The 13,225-nt window shown below is 36.3% G+C and overlaps 1 protein-coding gene across 17 annotated transcripts in view; it reads left to right on the forward strand.

Annotated features, from left to right (window-relative positions):
- Nucleotides 1-13,225, forward strand: part of LOC106877252 (uncharacterized) — a 163,959-nt gene that overhangs the window by 58,556 nt on the left and 92,178 nt on the right. For 5 of the 17 annotated variants that reach the window (XM_089356494.1, XM_089356489.1, XM_089356500.1 and 2 more), the window contains one exon: nucleotides 27-85. The exons of 11 other annotated variants lie outside the window; for them this stretch is intronic. The gene's annotated coding sequence lies outside the window, so the exon portion shown is untranslated. Of the gene's footprint in view, nucleotides 1-26; nucleotides 86-7,281; nucleotides 7,438-13,225 lie in introns of all 17 variants that reach the window. One more of the 17 variants, XM_089356490.1, reaches the window with a different exon arrangement.

The following is a 13,225-nucleotide window of genomic DNA, read 5'->3' on the forward strand; positions in this document are numbered from 1 at the left end:
CAACAGTATCCTTTTATCTTTTACAGTCATTGGACTGTGGCCATGCTGGGGCACTAATCAACCTCCGTGCTTACTTTTTTTGAAAGTAAGGTATTTACCATAGTGATCTTTTTGGTCAAACTGCTAAGCTACAGCACCAGTTGGGTCTTTTCTGTTTGGCTGCCACTTTTCAGTTTCTTTAATTTTGTTCTAATTGATTTCAAATTTGGTGTAGTTTTGTATGCTCATTATTGACATGAAATTCATTTTTGCCATAAATCAATAAATAAACAATAAGCTTTCTAAGTTTGCAAATTTTGGGTAATTTTAGTCAATTGAAAGCCACAGACATATAGGTACCTTTTCCATAGTAACAAGCCAAGCATTGGAGAAGCATTTACGAAAAACTACATGTGTTTACAAACTGACATTTTATACTGTGTTTTCATGCTTGTACCCATCTTTTTCTGCTCTTAAAACTACTAAATGTGTTAACTCTTTTTGTCACATTAAATGCATATTGAATGAGTAAAACTACAAAATATGTGTTGTTTTTACATATTTTTTTCATAATTTTTTCCATTTTTTTTGTAATTTTGTAATTTTTTTTTTTTGGTAATTTTTCACTTATTAAATGCTTAAAACACATGCTATTGTCGCAATGTCGGCATTATTGTTCTACCATCTTATGATTGTAGTTGCACACAAAATGACAGCTTCCAAATCCTGTTTTCTGACTGGGTAAAAATGATCAAAATTTAAACCTCTGTAACTTTTTTAAAACAAGTGAATTAGGCCCTGAGATTCAGCTTGAAAAATTACATCAATACATCAAATTTGAAAATTTTCTCTTAATTTTATAATTTCAAAAAGTGCAGCCAAGCAGAAAAGATCTCACTGGTTTTTAAGTGGTGGGGAGAGGGGGGAAAACACAAGCACAAAGACACACACACACACATACATATGTATATATACACACACGTCTGATGGGCTCCTATACAGTTCCCATCTACCATATTCACTCACAAGACATTAATCAACCTGGGGCCATAGTAGATGATACTTACCCAATGTGCTGCACAGTGGAACTGAACCCAGAAGCACACAGTTTCAAATCAAGCTTTTTAACCAAAAGGCCATGCCTGTCTGTCCATCCATCCCTCCATTCATTCATTCATTCCTCTTTCTTTGCTTCTTTTTTTTTATCTTGTCCTCTGCTTGCTTGTCTGTATGTCCATCTATGTATTTATCTATCTACTTGTCTCTTTGCCTGTTTATTTATCTGTCTAATCAAATTTGAACTCAGAACATTGAGATTCATCCAAACATGATGCATTAAATTTAACACCTCTTATTATTTCCATTATCCTGACACCTCACAAACAGGATAGATAACTATCTCTCTTTTTTTATACCTTTCTTCACTCTCTCTTTTGCATCTACACCAGTTTTACTCCTTGTTTCTCTCTCTCTCTTTCCATAGAGATATGGCTGGGCACCTATCCAGCCATAAATGATTGACCAGCTACTTACAGTCAGTTATCCTCTATCAGATCTGCAACCTCCACCACAAGAAAAGCTTACTATGTGTCACAGTGGTGGTGATAATGGAGGTTGCTAACTGACCTGGTTCCCTTCTCAAGTCCAATATTTGGTACTCATAACATTTTTTTTCTTTGTAAGGCAAGGTTAGTGTTATACATACACTTCTTCCATAGAGACATATTTATGCACACATACATTTACATGTGTGTGTGTGTATATTCTCGTCTACGTTTTGTTTGCAATGTCCTGTACCCAGATATGCACCTATACATACAGGTGGATGTCGGTATGCACATACCTGTACGTATATATGCATATACTCATTTACTGTTTGTTTTTATGACCGAACGCAGCGTCAACAATTTGTGAGTAGTTATCGTAACTTTATATTTTCCGACGCTACTCTATTTCTTTCTCTATCATTTTTTCCCCCTCTCGTTCTTCCTCTTTACTACTACGTATCTCGCTTTACCCCTCTCGTTTTTCCTCTGTTACTACTATGTATCTCCTTTTCCCCCCTCGTACTTCCTCTCTTTCTCTTTTCCTCTCGTTGCTCACCTATTCTTCTACTTCCTCCCTTTGTTTCTCCCTCTACCACTCTCTCTCTCTCTTCCCCTTACACCGGCATGGTCACATGCTTCCGGTTAATAATCCTTTTCTTCCTTGGCTTTCGCCGAGCAAACACGCGAACTCACTTCGTCCCTACTTTCAAGTTCGTGCCTCACAGCGTTCATACACACATAATTTTTCCCGTCTGGCCATAAAGCCTTTTCTGTTTGTTTTCCTGTCTTGTTTTTTGTCTGCCACTACATTCCTCCATGGCAAGGTTTAATTTGTGTATACAAATTTAATTTGCGGTCCATGGGAAGAGCCGTTTTAACGATGCATCCTACCCAGCTCTTTGAAACGCCGGTGTTAAAACGGGGGTAGCTGATGAAGAAGAATGTTCTCTATGTGGCTTGTGTGTTTTCTCGTCTACATTTTGTTTGCAATGTCCTGTACCCAGATATGCACCTATACATACAGGTGGATGTCGGTATGCACATACCTGTACGTATATATGCATATACTCAATTATTGTTTGTTTATATATATATATATATATATATATATATATATATATATATATATATATACACAAACGTATACATAATGAAAGTAATTGAAATTGAAACCATATAATAATGGAAGTATGAATAGAGATGTTATTGGTTCACTTTTGACACAATACAGAAATGATGTATGAGATTGCTCTGGGCTAGCATTAGGCAAGAAGTTGAAAATTTTTTTGACCCATGACACTGCATGGACCCTACATAAGGCATGTGTAAAATTTGAATGAAATCTGTTGGGTAGTCCTCGAGTTTTAGTGATGCACACAGACAGACACACACACATTCTCAGTTATATATATATATATATATATATATATATAATAATAATATTCGGGATAAAAATCCAAATTTATAGGTAAAAACTCAATTAAATTCAATTTATTAAAAACTAAAATTAAATTAAGTTTCATTTAGCAGTTCGGCAAAAGAGACTGATAGAATAAGTACTAGGTTTCTAAAGAATAAGTCCTGGGGTTGATTTGCTCAACTAAAGGCGGTGCTCTAGCATGGCCACAGTCAAATGACAAACCGGTAAAAGAGTAAAAGAGAGAGTATGCTGCATAAACCAGTTAGCTGGATTTATATGAATATATGATATAATAGTGATGATGGTACTCTGTCCTTATTGAGTCATAGGGGTATCACCATGATATATGGAGTGTTCTGGGTATTTTAAATCTGGTGGAGTCTTTACATAAATGTGTCTAATATATATATATATAAAAATAAGTAACTGATAAATTGCCGAGGCCAATATAATTTGTTAAAACTCTTGAAAGCAGTGTTCCACCATGATTGGCAGTTCATCTACTGAATTCATTCACAAGATGTTGGTCAGTTTGGAGCTATAGATGAACTTGCTCAAGGTACCATGCAGTGAAACTGAACCTGAAGCCAGGTGTTTGCGAAACAAGCTTCCCAGCCATACAGCCATGCCTGCATTTAGAAAAATAATACATCGGCACAGGTGTGGCTGTGTGGTAAGAAGCTTGTTTCCCAACCACATGGTTCTGGGTTCAGTCCCACTGTGTGACACCTTAGGCAAGTGTCTTCTACAGCCCTGGGCAAACTAAAGCCTTGTGAGTAGATTTGGTAGACGGAAACTGAAAGAAGCTCATAATATATGTTTATGTATATATTTATGTGTATGTGTCTTTATGTCTGTGTTTGTTGACTCATCACTGCTTGACAATTGGTGCTGGTGTGTTTACATCTCCCATAACTTAGTGGTTTGGTGAAAGAGACAGATATAATATGTGCTAAGTTTACAAAGAATAAGTCCTGGGGTTGATTTCTTTGACTAAAAACCCCTTTAAGGCAGTGCTCCAGCATGGCTGCAGTCAAATGACTGAAACAAGTAAAAAAATAAAAATGATGCCTGAAGAGTACTAGAAAATCTTTGAAGATATCAGATCAGTGTTTAGTGTTTTAGATTTTCCTATTTCAAGGTCGCCACACTGCATTACTATACAATCATATTAACTCCCTGGTAGACTGTAACTACATACCATGTACTACTTGACCAAACATCAATTATTTCTATTTTCTGATGATTAGGTCTTTTACAATCAGTAACCTCTGCCCATGAATGATTAGTTCTATTGATTTTGGAAACTGGCCTGTGAGTGGAAATAGAAGTTGTTACGGTCATGTCTTTCTGAAAAAGTATTTATTAGTGGTGTGGTATGTTGTTGTTGTTGGTATTATTAAGTCTTGGGTTAGCCTTGATCAAGCAGACCTGTCTAGTCAAACGTCTTCCAGACATGATCACCAAGTCCGTTTTCAGTCATCCTTCCTCTTTTTGGAGGCACAAAGCTGTGAATTTTGGCTGCTATTTCTAACAGGCCAGTTCACCACATTTGTTTTGGGCTGGTTGATTTGTGTGTATGTGTGTCTGAGCGATCTGTATTGTTTCCACGCTAGATATCTAAATATAACAAGGTGTTGGTCGACCCACTGCTATATTAGAAGACACTTGCCCAAGGTGCCATATAGTGGGATTGAATCCAGAACCACATGGTTGGAAAGCAAGCTTCTTAACCACATAACCATGTTTGTGCCTGTATTTTATATCAATGTGTGTGTTATCATTTAGCATCCATGTTTCATATTGTCGTTGGTTGGATAGTTTGACAGTATCCAATAAGCTGGGGGACTGCATCAAGCCTCAATGTCTGTTTTAGCATTGTATCTACTGCTGGATGTTCTTCCTAATGTCAAATACTTTACAGAGCGTACTAGGTGCTTTTTTTCATGGTACTGGTACCAGTGAGGTCACCAAGTAACTTGCAAGACAACACTTCTTGGACTGAGTGGAGATACAGTATTGAGGATTATGTCTTTGTACCAGGTGTTGAGATGTTAATAAATGGTTGAAGGACTGGAACATATGTCTTGTTGTAGTGGAGGTACACAGCTACCTGAGCTGGAAAAAGAGAAAGGGTTGTGGAAATGAGGTGTCAGGGCATATGCTCAAGGTATAAGAAGGTGGATAAAGAGAGAATAGGGTTACGGAATTGAGAATGACTGGATGGGTCAATGTGTGAAAAAGAGAGTGAGAGTTTGGTCAGTGATGATGATAGAAGTAAATGCTGGGTATGGATGGATGTATGGTCTATGGTGAATCTCAGTTTGAGTCGGGGGAGGTAGAGAAAGATAGGAGTGGGTCAAGGAAGAGATGTGAGATGGCAGTATTTAAAATAGGGAGAGGTGGAGAGCAATAGTATAACAAAACTGTAGATGGATGAGAGATAGAGAGAGTGTGGAAAGAAAAGAGGGATGCACAGTGAGAGGGACAGGTTTGTAAGTGTAGATATAGTGAGTGACGTAAAGGGAGTGAGGCATCAATGGCAGATAGGAGAGGGTGTTCAGCGGAAAATAAAGTGGTATGGATGATGTTGAAAATACAAAACGGACGACAAGCAAAGTGGTTCCAAGATAAGGGAAAGCACAAAATAAGGATGATTTTACGTGCAGTTCCGCACGTAAGTTCTCATATAATTACAGCAACTGAGGAAATAGTTAGAAGACTGAAGGAGAGCTGGTTATTATGAGGATGTGTTTTGGGGAGGGCTTGGTACAGATTGGGCGTTGGAGCATGGTATCTAAATGATATTGTTTTAGAGCCTCATCATATTTTGCTAAAACGGATAACTGTGTATATATAAGTAAAAAAGAAAGGCAAATTCAAGTAGGCATAAGGAGTGTATTTACATGGAATAGAAATAAACAAATAAAATGACATTATTGTTTTAGCTTTGCAGTTGTTTCAAATGAATCATAATTGGGTGCCATCACTTTTTATATAAATATAATTATGATCTGTAGTATCATAAATGTGTGGAATAAAATTTTTTTATTGAATATGTGGTGAAATGTTATGCTCATCAGAAGACTCAGTAATTAATTTTACTGTTCTCAACTCTCTCTCGCTCTCATACATACATTATAGATTGCTTATTGGAAAATACTTATGCATAAGCTTTTTAATAGCATGGATGTTGCAGAAAAACCTTTTGTTGTTGTTGTTGGAAAGTCCATTTTGTCTCTCCTAAACACTCACAGTGTGTCACTGGGGAGATGGGTGTGTGTCATGGGTTTTGCTGTCAGTGTAATTGATAGGCTTTAGAAAAATTGTTTTTCTGTAAGCATTGACAGTCTTAAGCTGGGTGTTCATAACCTGGTACCATATGCGTATAAGTAAGTACATGTACATGTAACTGAGCATTAACACCATCTTCTCTTCTTGTCTTCTTTCTTGATTGGTTTGTGTTCCTTAACTTTATTAATGAGTATTATTAGGCGCAGGTGTGGCTGTGTGGTAAGTAACTTGCTTACCAACCACATGGTTTCGGGTTCAGTCCCACTGCGTGGCACCTTGGGCAAGTGTCTTCGACTATAGCCTTGGGCCAACCAAAGCCTTGTGAGTGGATTTTGTAGGCGGAAACTGAAAGAAGCCCGTCGTGTATATATATATATATATATATATATATATATGTGTGTGTGTGTGTGTATATGTTTGTCCCCCCCCCAACTTCGCTTGACAACAGATGGTGGTGTGTTTACGTCCCCATAACTTAGCGGTTTGGCAAAAAGAGACCGATAGAATAAGTCCTGGGGTCGATTTGCTTGACTAAAGGCGCTGCCCCAGCATGGCCACAGTCAAATGACTGAAACAAGTAAAAGAGAGTAAAGAAAAAGAAAGAGGTTAGAAACTTAGGAAATGATGAAACACACATACACCCACACAAACATGATAAAAAAAAAAAGATTCATTGAGTGTGTGAGTTCTGTAACGATCCCAGATAATGGTAACAATGGTGATGTTCATGGTGGTCATGGCAGGGGCTGGCTGCAGTATAACAAAAGGGGGCTTATGTTTATTGATTAATTTATTATATATACTTTATCAGTCTATATTAGCTAATGAGTAACTAGTGAGGGATTACTAGATTGCTCTATGAGTCACTCACCTGGCTTGATTCATTCTACACTTCTAATGTTTTGTTATTGCCACCCCCCCCCCCTGTTTTTGTTTTGTTCAACTCAATTAGTTTGCTGTCTGGCGTATGTACCTGATGTATGGGTGTGGTGGTACAACAGCTCCCTTTTTTCTCTTTGTCTCTCACTCTTACTCTTGTAGCAGGTGAACTCCCAGAGTAATTTTGGACCTACCTTATCAACCCTCACATCTACCAATGCCCCATGTTAGCAATCGGAAGTATAGTACCTATGGTGGTTGGCTATTAAGGGCTCCATTGTGCTATCGCTCATCATCCAGTTGAGATATTTGACTGTGGTATGTTGTATTGCTTTATATTGTTCTTACTAAATGATTATTTGTTGTGGTTTACTTGTAGCAGGTTGTTGTTTAGCCCTAGGTCAATTATAATGAAACAAACTGGACTCCCAATCAAAAACATTTTGGCATTTCCCATGTTTTTCAGGTTTTGTCTATCATGGTCTACATTATTTGATGTATTGTTTTGTGAGATGATAGTGTGATATGAGGATGATTTGGCTGCTATTTGATTTATTCTTTTGGGAGATGATCATGTGATTTGAGGGTGATTTGGCTGCTATTTCTAGCATAGAGGCTTCCTTGTATTGTTATAAATCTTTATTACTTCACATTGGTTTGTTGTGGTACTTATCACTAGTATATCTTGTTATAGTATATTACTTGTCAGTGGTATCTTGTGCCACTGTATATTCTGTTACTTATGTTGTCTATTGGCCTGCGGTGTGTAACAGGTCAACAGTTACCTCTGTTAACAATAATATGCCATATTGTACTTGCTAATTGTATTTGTCATATCTATCAGTGGTGGAGGCGCAATGGCCCAGTGGTTAGGGCAGCGGACTCACGGTCATAGGATCGCGGTTTCGATTCCCAGACCGGGCGTTGTGAGTGTTTATTGAGCGAAAACACCTAAAACTCCATGAGGCTCCGGCAGGGGATGGTGGCGAACCCTGCTGTACTCTTTCACCACAACTTTCTCTCACTCTTACTTCCTGTTTCTGTTGTGCCTGTAATTCAAAGGGTCAGCCTTGTCACACTGTGTCACACTGAATATCCCCGAGAACTACGTTAAGGGTACACGTGTCTGTGGAGTGCTCAGCCACTTGCACGTAAATTTCATGAGCAGGCTGTTCCGTTGATCGGATCAACTGGAACCCTCGACGTCGTAAGCGACGGAGTGCCAACAACAACAATCTATCAGTGGTATTACATTTGATGGTATATAAGATGCACTTTTATTTTCCAAAAAATGTCTCAAAAAAACAAACAAAAGAAAACAAAACAAAACTGCCGGTCCTATATGTAAAGTTGTTTTCAATATTACATGCTTCTTTAAGGCAATGAACTGGCAGAATTGTTAGCATGCCAGGCAAAATGTTTAGCGGCATTTCCTCTGTCTTTACGTTCTGAGTTCAGTTTCCACTGAGGTCAACCTTGCTTTTCATTCTTTCGGGGTGAATAAAAGAAGTACCAGTTGAGCACTGGGATCAATCTAATTGGTTTACCCACTCCCCTGAAATTGCTGCCTTGTGCCAAAATTTGAAACCAATATTATTACATTCTTTAATACTCTAAACACATTTCTTTTGAATCTCTGAAGCTGGAGTGCATCTAATATGCCATCAAATACGGTAATTCTTGTACTGTTTCCAACAACGAAACCAGTACTATGGCTATGCGGAAGCATTGCCATATTATTTTACTTGTTTTTTTTCTTTTTTTGTGATACATGTTTGTTTTTGTATGTCAATAATATTGCCTATTACTTATTGTCTTAGATATTTCGTCTGTTGTACCTGTCTTATATGAAAGTTATAATCTTATTATCTGTCAGATATTCTGGCTACAATCTAGGCAATCTATAAATTATCACCTCACCATTGTCTTTTCAAATATCTGATAATATCATCATTGTATCATTTAGACTAATTTATAACGCTCAGTTATCTTATTAAGTCTTTTGTTGCTGATCAATATTTCTTGAAACAAGTTACTAAAACTAGCCAAAACAGTGGAGAGTTATCTATTTTGGTGTACTACCCTTGTCAGTTTCATCACTAACTATATTTATATCACGTACAACAACAATAAAGCCTTATGAAGTTGGTCAACAGAAATGGTTTCCCATTCTTTTCCAGTTTACACACACTCCCACTCTCTCGCTCTCACTCTCTCTCTTTCTCTTTCTCTCTCTCTCTCTCTCTCTCTCTCTCTCACTCACTCTCTTTCTCTCTCTCACACACACACACATTTGTGTTCTCTGGAAATTGCTGATCTATAAATATCGATGTTGTCATTTCCCCTTGTCCGTTCTTTCAAAGACTTACTTTACACCAAGTTGGAAACAGATAAGTGTCAGTAATAAAAAAAAAACCCCCAAAAAAACATCCGTCTGTAAAACAATGTCTCATATATTTATGTAACCCATCCTAGCAGGGAGAAAATGAATAAATGGTATAGTTAATTATATCAGCTCTCCCCGTAGTTATTCTATCATCTGGTACTTATTTTATGAATGCAGTTGTGTAGTCTAGTGTTTAGGGTGTTGCATTCATAATTGTAAGATTCTGGTTTCGATTCCCAGACTAGGCTGTGTGTTGTTTTTTCTAGCAGAACACTTAATTTCACATTACTCCAGTCTACTCAGCTATATATGAGTTCTAGCAATAAATGGAAAGTTAATCCTCTGGCAGATTAGTGTTCTGTTCAGAGATAGTGTTGTAATCTCAGTCACTATGGAAACTGTAAATCCTTGACTTTTAAGCATCCATGGGCTCATGGCAGACCTAAGCTAACTTATTTCTTTTATCATTTTCTTGGTCATCATTTTCATTTCTGTTCACTGTCTTAGCCATGTTTGCCTTGAACTAATGGAGACAACGTCGGTGGAGAGGACTCCTTAATCTTACTGATGACATGAAAATCTCTAGTGCTACAAAATGAATCCCCCTATATTGTAAAGTGGTTAGCATCAGGAAATAGCCACAGAAACCATGCCAAAATGGAATGTATAAAAGAGATATGATCCTTTGAACCATCTAAGAAGGTTGAAATTTTAAATAAGAACTGACTTGGACTGGAACAACCCTTTCAGTTTATGTCAGCATAGAAAGGAGATATAAAATAATGATGATAATTATCATCAGTGTTTAATGTCTCTTTTCCATACTGGCATAGATTGGATAGCATGACAAATGCTACCAAACCAGAAGTCTGCGTTAAGCTCCAGTGTCTGCTTTGGCATTGTTTCTATGGCTAGATGCTCTTCTTTATACATACCACTCGACAGAGTGTACTGGGTTCTTTTTAGATGATGCTGGCTCCAGCGAGGGCACCAAGTAACTTACAAGGCAAGACCCCTCACATGAGTGGGGAAGTAGTATTGAGAAAGCTGGTTTTATGCTAGTGACGAAAGATTAAGATATGATAGAAGGACAGGAACATGTCTTGCTGTAGGAGTGATACATGGTTACTCCAGTTGGAAAAGAGTGAATGCAGAATTTTTTTTTTGTCTGAAGGATTGAATGAAGAATATGTCTCTATATTATATCATCAACTGGTGATAGAATAATCTATTAATCAAATGCTGGCATTAATTTAATTGCTTTTACTCTCTCCTCAAATGTATTGTCTTTTGCTTACATATGAAATTATGAATATTTTCTAAACTTTGAAAACAAATACCTAGTATCTGTTTTTATTCACATTTCAAGTATTATTTGTTTTTATCCTTGTTCACTTCAAGAAAATATAAACATACATATTCTATATGTGTGTATACAAATTTATGAAATTAAAAAAATATGAGGATCTATTTTAAAACGGGGGCGCCAGTTTTCATTTATGTTTTATGTAGTGTTTTTGGTACGGAAAGACTTTCAAACTTCGTATACTTATCTATTTTGTGTTATAGAACAGAAAAATATTTTTGTATTCAAATTTATTTCATGTAAAAAATTGTCTTATTTCGATAATTTCTACTAATCACTGACGTCTATTCAGTTGAAAACAGTTAGCGCTGTAACGGTGTATATCGTATTAATCCCCTAACCCTAACCCGACTGTTAACCGTAACCGTAACCCTAAAACTAACCCTAACTCTAGAATCCGAACTCTAAAATTGTTACACACATAGATATGCACAGCGTAATTTATTATATAAACAATATATGCGTATAAATTACAATTAAACCAGATGAAATATGTCACAGGGAATAACATTTTTATGACCGCCCAGCAGTAACTCTATTGAGCTGAATAGACGTCAGTGATTGGTTGAAATTACAGAAATACGACAGCTTTAACATGGAATAACTTGCGAATTCCTTTTTTTTGTTAAGAAGACTAAGAGTAAAAGATGTTTTATATGACACATTCTACCAGTGTCCCAAGTTTCAAAGTGTTTCGTTAAGAAAATACTGGCGCCCCCATTTTAAAATAGATCCAAATATGATTATAGCAAAATCATATGGAAAGTTCTTTTTTTTCTGTTTCATTTTGAAGTTTGATATAATTGAGAGTATTAATTATCTTTAAAAGAGTGATAGTTATTATTTTGTTTGAATTCATTCATTTCACTGACATTGCTGAATGTCTATAGTCATGAATATCAAAATTATTTAAAATTACTTATCTTGTACCAAGGTAAGAAATCAATAACCTTTGTTATAATATTAATAATAATAATAATAGTTATAATAGTAATTGTTCTTGTTATGTTACTTACTAAGCTGTAAGGCTGTAATAATTATAGTTATAATGTTTAATAATAATAATAAAATTTATAATAATGATAGTAATAGTAATGGCTATTTTAAATGAGTAGTAGTAAAGTTAACAGTTAACAATTTGTACATTTTGAAGTCACCAACCAACCAGCCAGCCAGCCAGCCAGCTAGGTTTCTCACTTTCTCACCATAAAGCTGTTGGTTGGTAGCAAGAGTAACCAAGCACATGTTGTCCTGACTGACTGGGTCAGTTAGGATAAGATGTGACCTCTATTTGGGTAGATAGCTGGCTTTGAACAAAACAAAACACCACCAGCAATCCTAGCAGCAAGTCATTGTGTCCAGTTGAGTGGCTGGAGTAGGCAGGCCAGACTATTATAGTGCCCTGGAATGTAGTGGTAGTGTAAATGGGACCATCACAATCATTTTTATCTGATTTGTCAGTTTGATCTAGCTTTAAGTTCTCAAACCCTAACTGGAGATGTGAACACTTTATTTCAATCAGCACCATTACTTGGCTAGTTGCTGGACAGACATTAGAGTAGTATCTTATTTCTGTCATAATGGTCAATGTTCTGGCCTGAAATAAATCACTTAAGTTATAATGGATTATTAGATATACTGGACATCAGTTGTCCTCATTTTCTAATGGTCATTTCTGGCCTAAATCAAACCACTACAGTTTGGATTGTTTCACTGGGCAAACATTGTCTTGATAGTGCTTTTCCTTTCATGATGGGTCAGTAAAGGATATTTTTTAAAAACTAAACAATCTTTAAAATTTTGATAGATAATCTGAGGGTTTTTTCTTTGTCTAAAATGGTCACTGTTAAGCCTGTTTGAAAACGAAATCACTAAAATTTGATGGATGTTTACATGGAATCATGGTAAGAAGGATTTTATTTCATTCCCTTTCATTTTTTTTTACTTCCTTGCTTTTTTTTATATTTTCATCTTTACTTTCTTTAGCTATTCTATTTTTTTTTTCCTTTTTCTTTCACTTCAGTTTTTGGTTGATATTTTTTCTGTCAGAGTGAAAGTAATGTTTTGTTAACTGGTCTCTCAATTTAGATCCATTAAATATACTTCTCTACTCACTTCATTTTTAACAATTTTTTTTCTCCCTTCCCTTCCCCACACCTCTTTCTTTCTCTGTGTTTCACCAAAAGAATGTTCTCATACAGATATCTTCCACAGAAGGAAAAAAAAAGGCAAAATCTAACCATTTCTAACATTTTTTATATTTAGTTTTCAGAGAAAGCATATTTTAAAAGGATACACAATATAGGTGTAGTGTGGAGATGAATTGGTGGTGGTAGTAGTAGTAATTGTGGTGG

The sequence above is a fragment of the Octopus bimaculoides genome, chromosome 8 (assembly GCF_046866305.1).
Source record: "Octopus bimaculoides isolate indiv1 chromosome 8, ASM4686630v1, whole genome shotgun sequence".
NCBI classification, from domain to species: Eukaryota; Metazoa; Mollusca; class Cephalopoda; order Octopoda; family Octopodidae; genus Octopus; species Octopus bimaculoides.